Below are 22,788 nucleotides of genomic sequence, written 5' to 3'. Positions count from 1 at the left end.
CAAGTATAAAATTTACTGCCTTCCTATACTTCATACGATTGTTTAAAATTCACTATTGATCCCTTATCTATAATTCAGTGATTGCTAGGTGCAACAAAAGCAAATAATATCCGTTGTATCTGGATATTTATCCGATCAAACCTGGCAATTGTTCGAGAATGTGTTATCTGAAATACTGCTAAAAGCAATTAAAACGATATTTAAAATCCTGTTTTCTAGATAGTCGTAAAAAGAGATTCCCACATGTGATATATTAAGCCCTAGTTTATTGTGTCCAGGTTAATTAAGTTCTACTTTAAATCCTCGACAATAAAGTTTCCAACCAATTACTGGTTTTCCAAATTTAATTAAAGGGCAAATAAAAATCGACCTCTGCCAAGCGGTTTCTTGCTAGGGTTTCAATCCAATACAATTCCGCTCTTCAAAACAGAAAATTGGCTGACTTTACTCGATATTTCTTAGTTGGTAGATCCTTAACTTCTGTAATAAAGCATCTTTTTTTTGAATTACCGGTTACCATGTGCAACGATAGGTAGGTAATGACAATGATTACTAGGTTTCCAATCAACCGTGGAGTTAATTGCATGGATAGTGCATAAACACGTAAATGTGATCCTTGTAGGATAGTAATTACGACACTACTGATAAATAATTTTGTCCACAATTATGAAAGTTGTCGGGCATGTCACGACACACTGAAAACCTAATACGGCCACTAACTCCTAAACATAGTCCTCTTTTGCAACCATTAGATATCTTTCGCACGTAGGGACAAATGGCCACCGGTTTTCCATGGTAGAAAGATAGAATTTAAGGACATTTCTTCCACATCTTTTGTAATGATTTACGAAGGAATTATGTAATTATTCATAATTAATATTATAGACTTCTAAACAGTAAACACCCTCTATCCTCTACAGTTTACAATAATATTTTTAACCAAATAAGTGTTATAGTACACCTAACGTGCTATACGTACATCTAAACATCTAATAATAATTTTACATATGTATAATTTTAGATAATATAGAAATAGACATAAATAAAAATGTTCAAGTTAAAACTGTTAGTAAATTGGCCAACATCTTCCCCTTCCATGCACGTAGTACCTGAAATTTTAGAAAAGTCAGAACGAAATCTAACGCGCAAACATCTTCTTTTTTGAATTTATGACGTTTCAGGTTCATATAACGGCTGTTCAATTGAAAAAATCATCATCGTGTGTAAATGATATTTGACAGAGTTGTTGAAAGGCGTTAATTTTATTATACGGAAAATTGAGAGATTAAGTTATACCATAGCAGGTACGAGCTCTTCTCGATTTAATTTCTGGTTTATTGCAGACATCCTTCACAATGTTTACAGAAAACCAGCGCCAACTTTGTCACTTTTTCAACTGAATACTAAATATATACTTGAGTGTATCTAAGAGATCTAGAATGTTCAAAGCTTACACTACATATATTGCTCAACCACCTGAAGTTCAGTTCAACAAATTCCATGTCTTCAAAAAATTATAAAATTTGATTTTGGCTTTTTTTATGGTATCCCCTATATGTTCAAAAAATATAAAAAATACCTGTCACCATGTAACAAAAAAAACAAAAAAAAATCCACGTACCCACGATCTTGGTGTTACGAGCAACATGCTTACAAGAAAAACTTAAGGCGGAATCATAAACAACAAGTACACATATTAGATAATACTCCCTTCGCTAATTCTCGAGAAAGTGCAAAATGACAAACAGCCCACATTTGAGCATTTTCTCGTTGTTTAATTATACATAAATTATATGAAACTCCAAAAGCCTTTAATGAGAAATGAAAGATCAGATTCCGATATTTAATTACTGTATATTATAATTATTTATCTCATTTTTCATGTTACCAGTCCACGAACCTCCAAATCTATTTCACTGAATGACCATTAATCTTTCCCACTCAACGTAAATTCACTAACATGTCATATCAATACAACCCATAAAATATTAATGACTAATTTATTACCGTTTCACATTATATATTTAGTACAATGCAACTGTTTTCTCCGCTTTGTAGCACGAACCCTCCGAACTTTTAACCTCAGTGTCCGAGCTCCTATTTCGTATTGATATCTCGTTATTTTAAACTGCTCCTACAACTTATGTTTATTTATTCTAATTAACTTTACAGCATAATCTACAAAATAAACACCGACTCATTAATATAATTCCCTCATTTGTACTAACTTATTGGGTAAGTGTTAATAAATAACTCATTCGTTTCCACCTGCCGTTAATTTAGTGCTTTAATAAAACTTTATTGATGGAATTCTGCTTGTTTGTTATTTTTTGGCTGCTATGGTGATTTTTGTGACTAAGGTCATACATAGGGCGTTCGTTATAATCATTTCCACAAGATTTGACATTCACGAGACAAATTATCATGATAAATCAAGGTACAGGAGTATGGTATTTCATAAAATTTAAATAACATTTACTATGCAAAATTTTGAGATGACGTCGTCAAATTATTGATAGGGGATGATTAGCCGAATTTTTTTTAGCGTTAATCTCGGAGATTATCTGTATAACAAAAATCGAAACAGACTGAGGGAAATGGGGTACCTATACTCTAGGGGCATAAAACGGATGGATGCTATTAAAATACTTCCTTACTTCGGAACGTAAAAAATAAAATTTTATATATACTTATACACATTATACATCCAGCAAAATAAGTAAATAATGCTAATGTAAGCATGGTCAATTCTTTGAAATATGGCTATCAAAAAATCTTAATATTTCGTGAATGATCAAAATTACTGCCCACTTTCCATGGTTAGTTATTAGAAAAAAATTCTTATTGTACCACCTTGATAACGTTACCAAAGAAATACGTAAAAATGGCATCAGGTACGTATCAGGTTTGATAATGTAGTAGGGCTACATTATCAAACCTGATACGTACTGAAATGATCATAGTTTTACTGAACTTTTTACATATTTTTCGCCATTCAAATTTTGCAGTAGTGCTCTTAATCACCCTATATTATTACGTATTATCAATTTGTTAATTTTTGATAACTTCATTAACCTTGAACAAAACGTATTTCATGTAAGATACACTCGGATACAGTAATCATTGTTCACTGCTACTGAAAGGGTCCGCTTTCTATATCAACTTGAAGCTGTGAATATAACTGTAATTGTGTAAATAGAAGTTAGAATTAGTAATTAACTAACAATTACTAGATGCAAAACCGTGGTAATATAACGATTACCAAAAACTCACGAAACTTGACATCGGTAAGAAGAACAATATTTTTTGCCTTCGAAGGTCCTGGTTGATCGTTTTCTTAACACGCCGCAGATTTTGTCCTTAAATCAATTTTTGTGACTGGATTTCCCAAAACAAATCGATTTCAATCTAAATATTTTATACAAAGTTCCGTATACCCACCTCCTCAACCCACTTTAATGTCCGCTTTACATAATTCAAGCTCCCTTGATAATTCCCAAATTGACTTCATCTTGAAGTGGCAAAACTGGAAAGTGTACCGAAAGCATGACGAATTTTTAATGCCACAACCGAGCGAAAATAATTATTCTTAAAAGCCAAATCAAAGTCAACGCTAATTGACACTTTTTAAAGCTTTTACTTATCCGAACATAACTCCCATAATTGCTCCGCCATTATCGTGTTTTATCATATACTAATTAACCGGGTTTGTGTGGTACATCCAAAAACCCTCAGATAACCACAGCCGTTAAAAATTCCACCGGAATACGTACGTTTTGTCACGCTTTTCGAAATAACCATCCACTTATCGCTCGGTCTATATTCTGATATTCTGCTCCATACTTGACTTCCTACTTCCCGTTATTGCACCATTTGCAATAATACAAAGTGAAATAACCGTTATGAGCATGATGAGCATAAATCAGGCTAAAAGGGAATCAGATCCAGTTCTCTTAATCAAACGCAAGCATCTCTTAACTTCTAATTAAATAGTCTAGGGTTAAGATATGCTGCTTGGATTTTAGACATGTCGCCGCGGAAAATGTCCTTTCACAGTAATCCAGCGCATTACTCCTTTCGCTAATTAAGGTTCTTTACACTCTGTAATCCTACGTAAATGTTACTTTTCACAATACTAGTCTGAAACTAAAAATACAACTGTTCCTTAGGGATGCTTACTGAATTACTTCACATTTTTTACTGTTCTAAATCGCACATTTTTTGCATTCAAAACGCTATTTCGAACACTACGTTTACAGTATAAATTGTCAACTGAGAAGTTAACGTCCTTTCAGTCTAACTTTCTTCGTCTTCGCTTACGCTTGACCCGGGCCCTTATATATAAATCGATAAATCATAATTTTCCAATATGCAAATATTCACAACTTCATCGAATTCAAAATTACATCGGTCATCTTCCAATTCCGACCCCCATTGATTTCACGAATGTCCATCAAAGTTTTAATAGAGTTCATTCTCCAGGAGTGCCAACGTGACAGAAAATCGGAATTTTCGTCGGAAGCATAAGTAAACAAACAAGCAACTTGCTTGAGCCTAAACCTGACGGGATAGTTAATGGATAGTTGGACCTTATTACCTCTGAGCATACATCACCTGAAATTTTCCGAAAGTAATTAATAACACACACTATACTTAATGAAAACGCTCGATCCAAAAGGTGCTAATGTAATCTTAGTAAACGAAGAGTAGGTGATGGACGTTCAAATGAACCACACCGAATCATTAATCCCAAAAAGTGTTAGTCATCCAAAAATAATTATGTTTGCTACCGCATCCAATGTACTAAATCAGTAAACATAACCTATTTCTACTAAAACGAAACTCCCTTTAAACCGCTTTATTTCCTTCCTAATTAATAATAATGGCTATTAAGCAAACATTTAGTCGGGCCTTGCGGTACTTAGCATTTCATCTGGCATTAATTTTCATGAGGACCTTTTTGAATTTACAACCTGAAATGTGGGGCATCAGCAGCTGTCACGTTTATAGCGTGGAGTGACCACACACTGTGGTTGTTTTATTTTTTTTTCTCTCTCTTTTTTTTGTTAATATGGAACGAACGTAAGAGAATCCCATTTAGACAAGTGACTTAATTGAGTGCACCAAAGTGCAACGTACATCGACGTAATCACCACTAATTCCAATGTTGCTCATGTCACCAGAGCTTAAACACATCCCAAATGTAATCTAGCCATGTAATGTGGCCGTAATAGTTGTAATCACAGACTGTGGTCCACACAGGTTACGCAACCGGTCGTAAAATAGCATATATGCTGCGCATGCGTATGCCTTTAGTACAAATACGAGAGAATGAGAAAGCTATGTTCAGGGCCGGATCAAGCTTGTTCTTCTCGGTGTGAAAGGCTGAACATGGGCTATTATTCTACGTACCGTGTACGTCACGTTACATTTTGGATATCCTCAAATGTACTTCGAAACGGTGTGGCGACTCACAAAGGTCACGTTCAGACAGTGTAGGTACGTTAAATTTTGGAGATAGTTAAATGACAAGTTATAAATGTCGTTCCTTATTAATTCTAATTGGACATTGTTACTTGAATGTAAATAACACAAAGTACTGCTAATATTTGTGTACACATATTTTTAAATAAATGTCAGCTCTAATTTAACTAACAAATGTTATGTTTTCTAAAAACAAGCCAAGTTGCGTAAAAAAATCTAAATGGGAATTAACTATTCATAACTACCTATTCACTGTTCACAATTAGTTAGTGAGAGACAATCAACTATTAAATCTAGTTGGAATTACTTTTCAAAAAACTGTGAAAAAATTATACGCCATTTAAGCAGTAAACGTTGTCTTAACGACAAAAAGCTTAAGCAGATTATTTTATTATTATTGTTATTATTATTTAAATATAATGTTATTATTTTACAATTTAACGTCAACTTCAAATTTTTATTGTCATTTTTGACAACGATATCATCTTTTTCAAGAGATTATATTATTTTATAAAATTTAAACAGCCTTTATCACACACAATTTTGAGGCGACATCTTCAAATTGTTGGTGGAGAAAAATTCTGGAAAAATTCACAAAATGTTGTAACCCAGATTTTAAAAATAACTCTATCGCGGTTTTTTTGTGAATCCATCCACCGCCGAAATACTTTTGTGGAAAATTGGAATAAGGTGGCAACGTCGCAACGGGATTTCAAAACTGAACTATCGCTATAAAACCTAGGAAAGGGCCAAAGAAAATATGTGAAAATATATAGGGTGTTCTATTTAAAAAAAGCTATATATGGTCTGCAACTTTTTTCCGTCTCTAATGGTTAGCGAGATATCGAGGGCCGCCTGCATAGTGACTCACCCTGTACCTATATTTAGAACAAACGAAATTCACCACCTTTAAACATTTGTGAAATATATTTAATAATTTTTTTTTTATGAAAATATTCCATAATTTTGAAGCTCCATGCGGTTTTATTAAAACATATTTAAAAAAAACTGGACTACTACATTTGCCGACGAATTTTGAAAATAAACGCGCACTTTTAAATAAAGTCAAAGTATTCCACTGGTCTTGGTATGTATATATTATTGTAACAAACGCCTACCTTTTTAACTAGAAGGAAAATTTTAGAAAACTCTCGACATCAAAATGTAAAATTTCTTTTTCCGTAGAAGGCAAATTTTTGAAAACTCTCGACATTTACAACTTGGCACCTTAAGGTTCTTTAAAGAAAAAAATCATCGAATGTATTATTTGAGAACAGTTTTTAAATAAAAGCCAAGAATTTCAACAAAAGCTGATATACAAGGTGTCTCACTTTGAATACCATATTGATAGTTCTGGTTTAGTATTTGACTTTCAATTACTTTCAAGAAAGTAATAATTGCACATTGAAGAAATTAATTCTTAAACTTTTGAGTAAAGAAAGATTTATCAAATAGAAAATTCTGGATAATATTGTCCTGAACTGAAAACTTTTCCGGCTTATAAGTAACCTGTTTTGAATGTGCAATTGTCCAAAAAATGTTTTAAAGGCTTGTGGATGAGTGTAATAACAGAATTAAAACAATTTTCGAAATTTTACTCTTGAAATTCTATAAGACAGTAAAATTAAAGACGGTTAGAATTAAGTTATTTATTATTTTATATAATATTTAGTTACTAGTTAGAAATCGTTAAAAATTGTTATATTGTGGGCACAATAAATTTTCTCTTCTAGTGAAAACAAATCTTTACAGTATTTGTTTAGCTAAACGCTCACGTCAGAATTTATTTTAACGATTTTCATTAAGATTTAGAATTTTGAAGTCAGGAGTTGCAACACAGATTTTTATCTACATATGATATATTAAAATTTTTTGTCGAAAATTCAAAACATATTTGAAAAATGCAGTCTATTCTCGTTTATAAGATTTGTGAAATTTCTTTGAGTACTGTGACACCGAAATGCGAAAATCCCAACCCACTTGTCAAATCTAAAAATGTATGAAAAATGTTGTTAACTAGCGAAATTACAAATAATAAAAATAGATACATTTATACCATGAACAGCTTTCATAAAAATACTACGAGTATAATTTTCTTGTCTGTATCTTCTTTTTTTCCCATAAAAACTAATCACAGCAATCTACTATCAAATAGCGTAGTCATTCACACAAGTACAAGTAAACAAACCCTACATAACACAAATGTAGGCAACAAAGTAAAAACTTTTCTACCGAAATTTACAGGGTCCTTAAAATTTAACAGCCGCTTTGGCGGCTCGAGTAGTAACATTTATTTTGTACTTTTGCTAAAATGTTACAGACTCACCTAACATAAAATCGCTTTTTGAGAAAAGTTAAACTTGAACCTTCCATTATATTTAACATTTTCAGCAAAGCTTAAATTGTTTGTAAACAGCGTAAAATTATGAGTCGTGTTTACGAAGTGTTTCACACAAATAAATAAGTTATTTTTTGAATCGCTAAAGCTTATATTTTCGGTCAGAATTAACTATTTTTGGTAAAAATAACAGCGTAATTTCAATAGTCATCGAAAATTGGGGCTCTAAGGTCGCCACAACCCAATAAATCGAAAAGCTCAAAGCAAACTGCTCTTTCAATAATTCAAAGAATCAAAACCGTTTGATGTAAATTTTGGTGTCCTTCCCTACTTGTATTCATTATTTAGCACACCTTGTTGAATATATTCTGCGGTGTCCATATTGTAAAGGTCGGAATGTCGTAAAGCCGTCTGGTAGAAAACAAAAGTGGGTAATTTTCTCTTCTCACTCATTTCAAGTTAATATTATAAATTCAAGCCCAGTTATCGTTCCAGACATAGCATCCAGAGGGGGTAACGTTATTAAAGAGGCTCTTCCGTAATCGCAACCTTTTCCACTAAAGTAGTAATTTTTGTTACACCCTTGTCCCATGTAAATTCCTTGGTGTGTAGTGCCCTAGTTGCTCGCGATGCCTGGGAATTTATTGTTATTGCTGCTAACCCTTTCATGACCCCTTGGTAATTCAGAGAGCGGCCAGCTTTAGAGACCTGTTTTCTTCTACTTCTTTAAGCTCGATTCGTGTCGGATTCTCGTGATAGTCACGCTCCGAGGAGCGAATTCGCCTTCTTTGTCTTCGGGATTTTTTCGAAGCGAGTGCACCGCTGCAGAAAGGCAAAAGGTAGTCAAGATAATTTATTAGAATTACTTTTTTTACTACCTTGCTGCCCGACTAATTAACTGTAACGAATTAACAGTAATTTTCGTTCATTTAAATCACACAGCCGATGACCCAGCCATTCGAAAACTTGGCTTAACTTCGAAATCGTGCGTAACTAGATTTTATTCAAATTTAATATTTCTGCAATATTATTTTCCAGATTTATGGATCCCAAATTGCTGCACCTTATTGCAACGTCTTTTAAGTTATAATTAACAGTAATTAATTAATTAATTAAATAAATATATTGTATGTACACTGCACAAAATGTTTGCAAAATAATTGTAATAAAAATAAAGGCGGATTCATAAACCAAGAGTCCAGAAGTGTATTATTTGATAAAATTTAGATAACCTTTACAGCACAAAATGATGAGGAGACATCTTTTCACGTTTGGAGTTTTTAATTATTCTATTTTTTTGACCATTGTTTTCGCAATCTGTAGACAAATGTCGGGTTACATAATAAGATTTTGAATAAATACCACTGAAACCACGACAAAAACAAATGTAGTCATGGTAATAAAGTGTAAATAAACATAGGTACAAAAAACACTAATTTAAATTATAATTTAAAATACTCGTCCAATTGATTAGACCTGTAGGATTTGTATATAATGGGTGATGACTTGATAATCCTATGTTATTAGACAGAATGTTCCTCGCCCCTGAAGTACAGTCAAATAAATCTCGTGTTTTAGAAAAAAAAAATACATAACATCAGTCACAGTGTAAGAAAAAATAAAGTGGGTCATAAGAGGAGATCAAACCCGTGACCGGATCAAAGTCGCGACTTTCGTGTTATTCACACGACCAACCCATTCCCTTCCTTTTACATTTAGCATAAAAGATCTTTATATAATTTGGGTATTTTTGCGAACTGAATCCCTTGAGTAAAAAATCAAACCGGATCCATAACCCACCAATAAGGAATATGTTATTTTATAAAATTTAATAGTACTTACCACCCAAAATCTTGAGCTGATGACAAACGATTTGCTATAATCTACAGGATTCTAACGACAATTTTCTAATAGCACATTCCCACTTTGGTAATTCAACGAGAAAATTGGTCAAGATTTTTCGGCATTAAGAAATCTTGCAAGGGAATAAATACCTATATTTTTAACCCTCTTTATAGGTTAAGGACAGTTTCAGTGTTCGCAATGCGCAAAAATTTAGAATATACATCGACCTGGTTAATCATATATATTTATATAATTATTATCTAAATCTTAGTCAAATATCAGTTATCAAACATTTGGTGGATAGAGTTATCGGAAACGATAACTGCTTCTTACAAATGCAATAAAAATTCAAATGATTTAACAACACCGTAATCTATATTTTTACCCGGAATTGATTAAAAATAAATGTAAATATTAGTAACGTAACGTATGATAAAAGTTTTCTGATTAAATATGCTCTGTACATATTTTTCTAACTTATCGTATTATTGTTTATCAATTTTTGGAATCAATATCACAAATAGCAATTTTACAAGCGAGCCAACTCTGCACACAGGATAGTACAAAATGAAAAAATATTAACTTCAAATATAGGAATGAGCGACTTTTTAATCTAGCCGCTACGTGATCTAAATTGCGAAAATTTTAATCTCGGTATAAAGTCGATTAAATATAATACGGTCCTGGGTTCTCTCCGAAATAAACCCAACCAACTTTAGTCCAGTTGTTGTTTAATATGTGTTCATGGAAACTCTAATTACTTGAGAGTAAGTGCAACCGGTAGTTAAACCTCCATACTGGAATTAATAATAATTATTGTAGATTTTACTCTGAACACGAATTGTTTACTCTTGACGGCGAGTTAGAAATAGCTTATTTATGTTTATCTCAGCAGTTGCTTACTAAATCGACAAATAAACACTACCGAGTGTTTAATCATAACGTTAATATACGACATGTTTTTAGAACGTAAATAAAACAAACGAGAGAAATGGATTCTTTCAAAATAACAGGGTGCTCCCGCTAACTGAACAGTCGCAGGAACCAATATTGACACAAACGAAGTCAAATTATGCTGTTTATGAAGACTGCGTTGTGACCGAGGTTGTGACAATAACCCTGCAGTTTATAATCCGGCCCTCCCTATTTAATATTCGCACTTACCGCAGCTCGGCTCGGACTCGGCCCTGGATAAAGTATACATATACGCACAAAATGTTGTACCACTTGTAGCTGGTTTTCCTTCAATAGGCACAACAAACACCCAACTTTTGTTCAAAATTTCTTGCGGGAATGAAAAATTAAAATGATCACGAGTTGTTCGGGGGGTTTTCATAACAACAACCGTAATAAAAACTTTCGCGGTTTTAGCTTCATTGAGTAAAATTATATTTACTTAATACTTATTACGTTAATAAGTCGTTAGTAGGGTAAATTCTCCTAAAGCAGTGGTAAACAGGGAAAACTCTTTTTAAGTGTCAAGTTTTTCTATTATCTTCGTAAATATTTTTTATGGTCGTTTAATGTCCTCAAATGATATTTAATAGCTATTTACGTTACAAGTGGTTAAAAGCATTATTATTTACGAGTGTGAAGTTTCCACACACCGAGGCGTTAACCAAGTTTTATAATCATACTAGTGTGATAATAATACGTTAGACGATATTTACCGTAGGAAATTTTATCTACGACTTCAGAACTTGTTCAAGAACAGAATACGTGAAACTTATTCCAATGTCATAATAATATCACTTTCAACCATTTAACTGAATAATGGATACACTTTGGCAGCTTTTTTGAATGAGGCTTCTTTTAAACGACGCAAACTGCTTTCAGATCGCGTCCGAAAAATTCGAAAATAAACCCTTGAAGCACTGTTGAGTTAGCGTCGAGGAACGCACACACGAGGACACACTTCTAAATTAGTACAGACGTATAAATTTTAAAACGGAGACAGTATTAACGAACCAGCATCGAAAACATACCTAACGATACCACGTGGTGTTATTAATTCCAACTCGGAATTAAAACGGCTATCATCATTTAATTATATTGTCTTGTAGTTGTTGTAAACCTTAATTAAATTTTATACAACTTCGCTTCTTTCTATGATTCTGTCGCTGCCTCCACACTAATTAAATCTTAACATATAAGAAATGTTAATTTTTGGTTTACCTTTAACTTACTGCGGCGCGTCAAGGCTACCATATCGTCTAGGTTGAAGGTTAACTTCTTCATCTGTTGTCTGAAAAACGAGAAAAATATTTAGATTGTGATGCTACTGCAACTGTGAATGCTACACAAAACATCTTAAACAAGGAAATAAATCAGTGATGAAGCAGTCGAATTTATTCCTTGTTTATATAAAAAAAAAAAAAAAACACTAAAGGTCAAATAATCATCATAAAATTTCTTGCAGTTCTATGACTGCTCGGAAAGCTCATTTATAACAAAAATTCGACTTATGTTTATGTTCCCACTTCGACCACCATCCGCGGGGTTTTAATATTAATATATTTGAAAAAGCAAGTAATATTTGCGTCAATTGCGAATTTCAGTGCTACATTTAAAACTGCATGAATACTGCATACATTAAAATAAATCCAACATGCAAACTCCCTCACAGGTATCAACACATTTACATTTCTGTCATGTGTATTTCCTCGTTAAATGCTAAATGTTCATAAAAGCTATCACCTCAAACAATTCTGTAAAAAGCTAATTTAACTAAATCCTGTTAACTCCCTACATCTCGTCAACGTTGTCTGAGCAAACAATAATAATTACCAATTATAATCCATGCAAAACAATCCTCATAAATATTGTTTGTTAAAATGTTTATCAAAAGTTTTGATGTGATGAAAGTTATAATTTGTATGTATATGAGGGTGGTTGTGTATTTTGGCGTACAATCAGTTTAATTCTAAGCGTTATTTAGATCGTGGCGGGATAGAATTTAGTTAGTGTTGATGCAAAAAACGCTTTATTGCGAATTTTCCCTGTAGAAACACACCTAGAACTTGATAATGAAAAGTTTCACGCGGTGTTAAATAAGCAGATAAACCTGCCTTGTGTAAGACATTTTTATTGCATCTCCTTTTAGAGCTTACAAAAATGTATAAAATCTGACCTACACGATTTGATTTTGTTTGTGTGTGCTAAATCCGACAGTGATAAGACGAGGAGCACGCATACGCCAGACAAACACACACACGGAAGAGAAATTGGACGACAAAACGTTGACACGGTGATATTTAAAAAGTCGCCTCAAGTTACCAATTAAAAAATTCAAATTGTCTGACATTACTCTCAAAAATATGTCAAAGTCGTAAATGTGTGTTTCTGTAATTTCTACCTACATCAAACGCCTGTTTTCCTGCTGCTATCTTAAGAACAATAATTATTACACCCATCAGTTAAAATGAATATCCTTGTGACTTTCCTCCTACAAACCAACACGGTTTTAACTGATAAAATTCCACTTCATTAGTAACATGCCTGCTTCAATTATCGTTGAAGTTCAGCGAGCGTGTGAGAAGTTGGATCGATAATGTATTTTAACTTGGTTTCAGAGCTGCAAACATAGCGTAAAAAATAAAATAGCCTCCAATTTGTGTGTAATTAATTTAAATAATTTATTGGCCACACAACAGCAAAAATGATTACCCATACTCTGAAATATGGGAATAATAAAATTCTGGGATGGAAACAAACTGTCACGCTTTGTCGATCACATGCTACCCCAAAAATAATTTTCAATGGAATAATAGTTTATAAATCGTTTTGAATGATGTGACACTGTATACACATAATCGCATAACTGAGAAAACAAAGCACCTAAAAGAAAGCTTTCTTTTGCTTTTGACACACAATCGCTTTTAACAAGATCCTTTGTTTTCGAAATTCTTTTAAGGTGCTTTTTACCGCGCTTTTATTGTTTTCGAATTTATAAAAGCACACCGATGGACTACTTTGTAAGGATGTAATTAGGTTGTACTGGGTATAAGTAATAGTCATTACGGGCTTACGATCTAAAATTGACGATAAGACATCCGATCTGATATTTCGTGATGGGAATTCTGGAATATACACATTTCTAACTACTTTTAGAAAGCTGATGGAAAAGTAGGTACATCAAGATATCTAGATATTTCAACACCACGATTATAGCAATCAATCACGCAACAATAAAGTACAACGCACAAAATTGCATGGCAATTATGGCAGGACATCATTTTACTAATGACATATGGCATGTAAACGAAAGGAAAATTAAAACAAATTTCCACGACACAAGATTGTCAGTTGTCAAAAATTCCAAATAAAAAAATGTACTATCTTTTTCTTTCGCAGTGTCACAATTAAATGCTTTCGATTATCCTCCCTCTTGTTTATTAATAGTTTTCCACTGAAACGGCTTTGTGAAAAATTTGTTACGCTACCTTAAAAATATATAGAGTATCTCAGTTTTCCTAAAATAAATGCAATTCGAAATTATCTTTCTCTTACGACAAAAGGAACTGAGTAATGTCTCATAATAAAGGTACAGACTTTAAATTCAGGGAAAAAAAAACTCATTTTAGAATTTTTAATAACTTTCAATAGTTACATTTAATTCTATAATTCTCATTTTTTGTTTTTTATTTTAAGCTTTCAGAGATTTTTGTCGTTTATAAGAAATAAAATACACAATATTTTCAATTTATACAGTTGTCTTAATTTAAAATTTGCAAACACTGTTCAAAACAAATATTTAACACTTGTTAAAGCCGCAAATGGTGTTTAAACAACATTAATTCTTGAATAACTGCATTTCTCATTGCTTCAAAACTAATATGCAATAAATTAAACCTTCTGGTTTTTGTAGTGTCTATTAAAAAAATAATGATCTTATAAAAATCGTTATTAAAAAGAAACAAAAATATAACCATAAATATTTCCTCTTGCTAAATCTAAGTGGTACTTCTCAAGTATTGTAATACGGTTTATTTGACGAATGGCTAATTTTAAGTTTCCTCGATGTTTCATAGACTTTAGAATATGAAAAAGTAGGGCTTCCGTTTCCGTCTGGCTATAGTCAGTCGACGATTTTATTATACAGATAATCTCGGAAACTACTGACCTGATTGTTGTAAAATGTGAGGTATATTTAGAACCACGTGCAAACAAAACCAAAATTTGTTCAGTTATTGACCAAAAATTTGATGTCGCCATATCAAAATTTTGTCAAGTAAAATGTACGATCGTTTTTCGACCATTTTAGAAAGTTACCCAAACAGATTTATTGCAGATTTCCACCATTAGAAGTAATTTTCGGCTTTGTTTTTTCGAACTTTCCTACAATTTTTCCAGAATCACTCATATGAAATATGACAATTTTTTGTATTAAAAAAATGTCTTTTAAACTGCATATTTCTAAAATTTTATATTATATTATATTTTATTTTATTTGTTATATTTTTTCTATAAGTACGTCAAAATCCACAAAATCTCAGAGTTTTTGTGGATTTTCAGAGATTTTTTCACCGATTTCGACTTCCAGCTATTTTTGGCTTCATTTCTTCTCAAAATCTTCCCATTTTTCCAGAATCACCCACATGAAATATGACAATTTTCGGATTTTAAAAATAGTCTTTCAAACAAAATATTTTCAAAAATTCTCCTCAGGAATCATAAACAAGCTATATTTTTGGAATCAGTACGTAGAGATCTATATCCTTTTCCAAAACCTGAATTTTTTAATATTCTGCCTTTATGAAATTTGAACCATATTTCGGCCATTTTCAAAAATGTTCTAAAGAAATATTTTTGTAGAGTTCAACTTCCGGTAGTTATTTTCGGCTTCATTTCTTCAAAAATTCCTACTATTTTTCGAAAATCACCAATATGCAAGCTAACAACTTTTTGGATTCAACAAATTTTTGTCAACATGTCGAGATCTATGTCCCATAGTATATTTTTTGCGGACTTACAGACAACTTTTCGAAAACCTTAGTTTTCCAATACTCCCCCTTTATGAAATTTTCGACCATTTACCATTTGCAAAAATTACCCAAATAATTTTTTTCGTAGAGTTCGAATGATAATGACTTTCGGCTTCATTTCTTCGAAAATTCCTACCATTTTTCCAGAATCACCCATACGAAGAATGTCAATTTTTTATATTTTAAAAATTACTTTTTCAGTCCGAAAATTTACAAAATCTTCCTCCAGGACCATAAGCTCTCATGAAATTGAAATTTTTGCCCATTTAGCAACCATTTTCGAAAATTACCTAATGAGATTTCTTCATAGACTTCGACTTCCAGAAGTAGATTATAGTTTGATTTCTTCGAAAACTAATATAATTTTTCCAGAATCACCAACATGAAAGAATTTTTAGATTTTAAAAACTTTACTTTTTCAACCCGGATATTTGGAAAATCTTCCTCCGAAACCATAATCCATATTTTTTAATTAGCCCGGTGAAATCTAATACCAGAGCTTCTGCGGATTTAAAAAAAATTGTGTGTATTTCAGACCGAATATTTTGAAAATATTCTTCCAGAACTAGAAGCACTCTATATTTTTGGAATCGATATGTCGAAAGAATTTTTTTTCCTTAATTTTAAGTTTCACTTCTTCGAAAATTCCTATCATTTTTCCAGAATCACCCATATGGAAGATGGAGATTTTTGGATTTTTAAACTTTTGTCTTTAAATCCAAATACATATTTGAATAATCTTCCTCAGAAACCATAAACAAGCTCTATTTTTGGAACCAGCCCGTCGAGATCCATCTCAAAATTTCTTCGTGGATATTCAGACTTTTCCAACATCTCAATCTTTCAATATTCTCCTCTTACGAAATTTTCAACCGTTTCATGACCACTTTCGGAAATTATCCAAAAAGATTTTTTGTAGAGTTCGAGCTCCAGGAGTTACTTTTGGCTTCATTTCTTCGAAATTTCCTACGATTTTTCCAAAATCATCGATATGACAGATGGCAATTTGTGGATTTTAAGAACTTTTAGTCTTTCAACTCGAATATTTGGAAAATCTTCCTCCGAAACCACAAATGATCTACATTTTTAAATCAGCACGTCGAAATATAGTCCTAGAACTTCTGCGCATTAAAAAAAAAATTGTCTTTCAAACCGAATATTTTGAAAATCTTCCTCCGAAACTATAAGCACTCTATATTTTTTGAATCGACATGTCGCGATCTATATCCCAGAGTTTTTTACGGATTCTTACAACTTTTCCAAAACCTCAATTTTTCGATAATCTCTCCTTATGAAATTTTCGACTGTTTTTCGACTTTTCGATTTTTTTAGTAGAGTTCGACGTCCAGAAGTAATTTTAGGCTTCATTTCTTCGAAGATTGTATTATTTGTATTTTAAAAACTTTTGTCTTTCAATCCAAATATTTGAAAAATCTTCATAAACCATAAACAACCCCTCTTACGAAATTTTCAACCATTTTATGACCACTTTCGAAAATTATCCAAAAAAATGTTTTGAAGAATTCGATCTGCAGAAGTTATTTTTAGCTTCATTTCTTCGAAAATTCCTACCATTTTTCCAAAAACACTGATATGAAACATGGCAATTTATACATAAAATATAATATATCTACTTCTATACTATATGTTTGTGATCTTATTCAAGTAGATTTCCGTAAAATAAAAACAATACTTTTCAACAACGTTTACAATTTAACCCAGAAAGGACAACATCGACCACTCTGAAATGAAATTTTGTACATGTAAGGTTTAAGATGACATCATTTTAAAAATATTTTGTACAGCAAATCCTGGTTCAAATGTGTGACATCCTCCTTTATTTGTGGTCTGACAATAAATGCATATATTTCTTTATATTGTAAAACCAAATTTTATAGTTTGTCTTAGATTATACGAAACATATTTTTATGTGGTCGACAACAAACAAAAATTTATTAAATAAATTGTCTAGACGTTGTTTAGCCTTGCATAATATATTTTTAATTTTTATAATTAAATCAAAACTGGTTTAGCTGATTTTCTAAAATTCTGGGCACACAGTACAATTTTTTGATTTAATATATCGGCCTTACCATAAAAAATACAGAAAAAAACTCGACGTGTTTTATGAGGCTTCAAAGATGAAGGAAATTCTAGACAGCTTCAGACCAATGTACATACCTAATTCTCATCTCGATTTTAAAATGACCATTTTTTAACTAGTGCCGAAAGTATTCTTTTTGACAATAGATAATCAGTTTCATATATGTGGTTTTAAGATTTTTCGGAATCAATTCTCACTTACATATCTTTAACAATGAAGTGGAATAATTCCGTAAAGAATGAACAATTTGTCCTACTTCGAAAATCGTCAGACGGAATTCGTTTAAGATTCGTCACTTTCCTTATGGTGTGCCCACCGAGACCGAAGTCGAGTTTTACAGTTGTTACATAAATAAATACGGTGCGATCGACAAAAAAACATCCTCAAGTTGGCGCTGGACCAGTCAGCGATCTCTCTCGTTGCCAACTAGTCAGAGCTGAGAGCGAGAAGGATAGCTAGAAATCCGGCGCCAACTAGAGGGCGCTTTTTGTAGACCACCAGTTATTTATTTACCGGAAAACGGAACTGTTCGCTTAGTCCATAAACTGTAAGGTGTGGAAAGAGGTTTAGAGCAAAACCTAGAATGCAATTCAATGATAACTAAACTTGTAAAATCCATTGTAACTTGCAGAGAAATATAACTTTGATGTTAAAGCTTTAGAAAATCAGTTGTTCAAGTAGAAATACAATATTTTTTACAGTTATTATTTTCTTTTTCTCAAATAACATACATAGTATAAATTCAAATTGCCATTTTGTACGTACTATCTGTGTAGATTATTATCTGCGTGTTCTCTAGTTTACTATTTGACGTTTTCAATCCACTTCTTTGCAAGTGTAGCAGGCTACAGCTAACGAAAATTATCAAACTAAAAAGGAAGAAAAAATAAAAAGATACCAAAACGTGTCTTCACATATCGACTGAATCCTGATACATGCAAGCTGGTAGTGTCAATACATTACCGATGGACACTGGTTCAGACACCCATTCATGCTTTGATTCGAATGGGTGTTGCTTATCTTTATATACTCACATGAACCAAAGTCCAACTACTCGTCGCATAATAAATAACTACTGGTGAAATGTCGTGATCCTTTTCTTGGATGCAAACAAAAAGTTTTGCGCTTAATGTATGACAACCCCTTCCCAATTAGACTGCAACGAATACAACCGAGAGACACACTATTTTTGAGTTCGTCGAGCACTCCATAACATGTACAAGCCCTATTATTAGTGTACTCCACTCGTCTAGTCAAGTCAACAGCGCCGGTAATTAATTATTATGTTCGACACCGGAAACATTTCGCGTCTGTTTTCGGAAGTGTTATTTCGAGAACAATTCCGACTTTAAAACAACACCGCACAAACCGAACCGGATGTATTAATCAATAAAGTAAACAATTTTGTTTAATTAGAGGGACCCATCAACTTGAAAAAATTAATCCCTCGCTATGAACCGATAGAATTATGTAATAACATTGTTTTTTATCAGAATTAACGACCTCAAATGCAGGTCGTGTTCATGCACAGCGGAAGCGTTGGGTCCAGAGAACCGAGCTGTTCCTAATTGGAAGAATTATGGATGTAATAATCACGAATAAACAAACATGAACACATTTCACACCCCTTGTAAAATGCGATTGGCTGCGGGGTTGCTTCTAGACAAAATAGTAGAACGGGAAGCAGACAGGAATAAACAAATAGTCGGTACTTGAGGACACGTGTTCAACTTGTAATAATGGAAGGAAGCAACAAAATTTTACAATGCTGCAGTGTTAACTGGAGATGATGGCTGTAAACATATGAAATTCGGCAAAATTCAAACCGAAATATTTGTTTGCCGGGAACGACGTGTGGGAAACGAGATATTCCAAATATGATGCGATTTTTGAAACGGAAACCTGATTTTATCATTGAATTACGTTAAATATTTACTCAATTAATTTATAAACGTCAAATAATTGCGTTACAAACATTATTATATACCTACACATTCAGCACCTAATATATTACCACATTCCATGACAGATCGACTAATAAATAAAATGTGCAACGATTATTTCAACTAAACAAATCATAATAATAAATAACAAAGCTTTATTTATATGAATATATCAGCTGGAATCGGAAGTAAAGCCCACGTCTAAATCACTTATTCAATTAACAATTGCCATTGTTTAATTAGCAGAATAATCGCAAAATTCTATAATGCAACGTGAAGAAATACTTTTTCTTGGGTAAAACATGCAAACAGAAACAACGACAAAATTTGCTCACTGATAAAAATGGTAAAATACAACGGGATCACACCATAACCTTGAGCCATTCCAGAAACCACTCCATTTAAATAAGATTGGAAATATGACATTTTTTCGCTCATAATTACCTTATGCGGAATGACGACATTTTCAATTCACCTTGGAAACGTAAAAGTCAACCAAATTCGAAAAAAGACATTACATGCGATGCAGTTTTTAACCACATTGTTGATGGCTACAAAACACCACATTTGTACAATTTTTCGAGATGAAAATAACTACGCTGAAATTAAATTCTGGACAGATGAAGCCACCTAGGAACTTCATTAAATGTAGACAACCATTGCAAATAATGTGCTCCCGAATCAGCACGAGATGTTTCGTTTTTGTGCCATAGTGAAATGAAAAGTAATAAAATATCTATAAAATAAAGATTATAACCGGTTGCGACGTTAACAGGAAAAACCATAGCATTCAAAAATAACTGATAACATGGTAGGTAATACATTACCATAAAAATCCAATAAAATTCTCCATGCTTAAACTTCTCCACTAAAGAAAACAAAATATTGGCAACTAATAATAAGGTTAAAAAACATTATATACAAAATGTTGTATCCGAGAATCATCAAGTATGTATGTGGTTTGGGTAAACACAGCCTCAACTCACGTTTAAACAATTCGCTGTAAATATCAGCAATCAGTTACTACATGTAACTTAAACAATAAGACTATGTTTACGCGTTGTGTTTATTCAATTTTCTTTTTCCTAGTTCTGTCGCACTCACGAAAATACATTTTTCCTTTTCCAGATGACTGACAATAGTCTTGTGCTGATCTTGATATTACATCATACATCCTTGGAATTTATATACCGGGTGTCCTAATTTACTTATTCCACTAGGGAGCTACATTTGGCTCTTGTCAATACAATTTCAGAATGTAATATTTCCATTATTAACAGACTTATTATATATAGGTACGAAATTTTAAATATAACCTCCCTCAACTTTCACTATATAATGTGAGAGCTGTTTTTTTTTAGTGAATTATTATCATATTTATTTTTCTTATTTTTGTTTGAAATGTTTGCATCACATATTTTTAAAAATGAATATCTAAATTATTTGCGAAAATTCGGAACACGGTTCCCACCACTTATAAGTTCTATCATGGTTAGTTAACACAAAGAAATCTATATAAAACAAATCAGCTTTTTTCTTCAAAATACATCCCGTATGTTTTTTAAGCATACATTTTTTTTCGATAGTGTAATAACCCGTATGTAATTTATTTGATTTAATAGAATAAAAATAAATTAACAACAGTTCCCTTGTTTGGCTGTTGAAATAAAGGCAAATGAAAGAGTGTAAGTCATGATATTGATCAACGAAAGAGGTAAAGATGTCATAGTGCGTACGACAATAAAAGAAACTTAAAATAATAATACTTAGTGAAAAGATGGAAAAAATTAAATCACATAAGTTATACGGGGAAGGGCAAGACAAAAACATCAAGTAGACCCGAAAGATATAAAACTAAAACAAGTATGCAGTTTTAAATACTTAAATACTCACTATGACTGTGATAGAAGAAAATGAAAACTAGATTAAGAACATACAATACTTCCATTTGAATCTGAAGCTTGAAACACAACAACGAAAGAGTCAAGAAAAAAGATAATGGAGAACTTCGAATAATGTATAAAACTATCAAGTGACTATTATTGTTTATGGTTTTTTTTTCTCAGGCTGGTAACATATTTGAAATTTTATAATGGCACACGCAAGGATAACAGGCTCAAGATTAGGTTTATAAAGTAAAAAACACACTGTTTTATTTAAAAACAAAAAGTTGCTGTTATTTGCGAAAAAAACACGGACAAAAAATGCTAACTGTATCCTCAATTTATAGATTTCTAATTAATGCTAATTAACCGCCCTAAATTTCAAACGTCTTCAAATAACTGAGATATTGCATTACATATTATAATGTGCATTTTTTTCAATTTGTTGCTCTAGGTGGCTCTATCAAAGTATCAATGTAATACATGACTTATACGTGTGCTTTATGAATCCGCCTTGAGTTTTTACCCCACTAAAACTGGTATTAACCTCGATAATCCGAATTAATTGGGGAAAAGATGTATTCGGATTAGTGATTTTTTCGGATCAGCGAATTTCCCAAAAATTTGAAACGGAATTGACTAACAACTCATACATTGCTAAAAACAAACTTTAAGAAATAAGCCTTAATTTTATTAAACAAAATTCACAAAGGGTCCCTGACATTCTTGCAAATTACATCAAAAACAAGACCCACAGGGAGTGCCCGAGATTCTTTCAAACTACTTCAAAAACAAACATAAGAAGTCCCCGTGATTCTTTCAAACTACTTCAAAACAAAACACAAGGGGTCTTGAGATTCTTTCAATTTACTTCAAAAACAAAACCCACAGGGGGTTCCCGTGATTCTTTCAAACTACTTCAAAAACAAAACAAAAGGGAATTTCCGAGATTTTTTCAAACTATTTGAAGAATAAGACACAAGTGGTTTCCGAAATTCTTTTAAATTACTTCAAAAACAATACCCACAGAGGGTCCTTGAGATTCTTTCAAACGACTTATTTCAAAAACAAAATAAAGGATCCCAAAGATTCTTTCAAATTGTTCAAAAACAAGATAGATCACCGAGATTCACTCAAGACAGGGGCGGATGGGACGATCTGGAAATCCGGAATTTTCCAGAACCGCCTGTAGCCGTGATACACCAGA

At 32.4% G+C, this 22,788-nt stretch overlaps 1 protein-coding gene across 6 annotated transcripts in view; it reads right to left on the bottom strand.

The window, feature by feature from the left end:
• Kug (kugelei) overlaps positions 1–22,788 on the bottom strand; it is a 418,182-nt gene that overhangs the window by 346,216 nt on the left and 49,178 nt on the right. For 5 of the 6 annotated variants that reach the window (XM_064053266.1, XM_064053261.1, XM_064053265.1 and 2 more), the window contains exon 2: positions 11,843–11,912. The gene's annotated coding sequence lies outside the window, so the exon portion shown is untranslated. Of the gene's footprint in view, positions 1–9,664; positions 9,773–11,842; positions 11,913–22,788 lie in introns of those variants that run through there. The other variant, XM_064053262.1, reaches the window with a different exon arrangement.

This window comes from Zophobas morio, unplaced genomic scaffold (genome assembly GCF_036711695.1).
Source record: "Zophobas morio isolate AGI-343-1 ecotype UQ-CSIRO unplaced genomic scaffold, CSIRO_AGI_Zmor_V1 ptg000011l, whole genome shotgun sequence".
Classification (NCBI taxonomy): domain Eukaryota; kingdom Metazoa; phylum Arthropoda; class Insecta; order Coleoptera; family Tenebrionidae; genus Zophobas; species Zophobas morio.
Note: the sequence above shows the minus strand (reverse complement) of the source record. Positions and strands in the feature narration are given on the sequence as shown.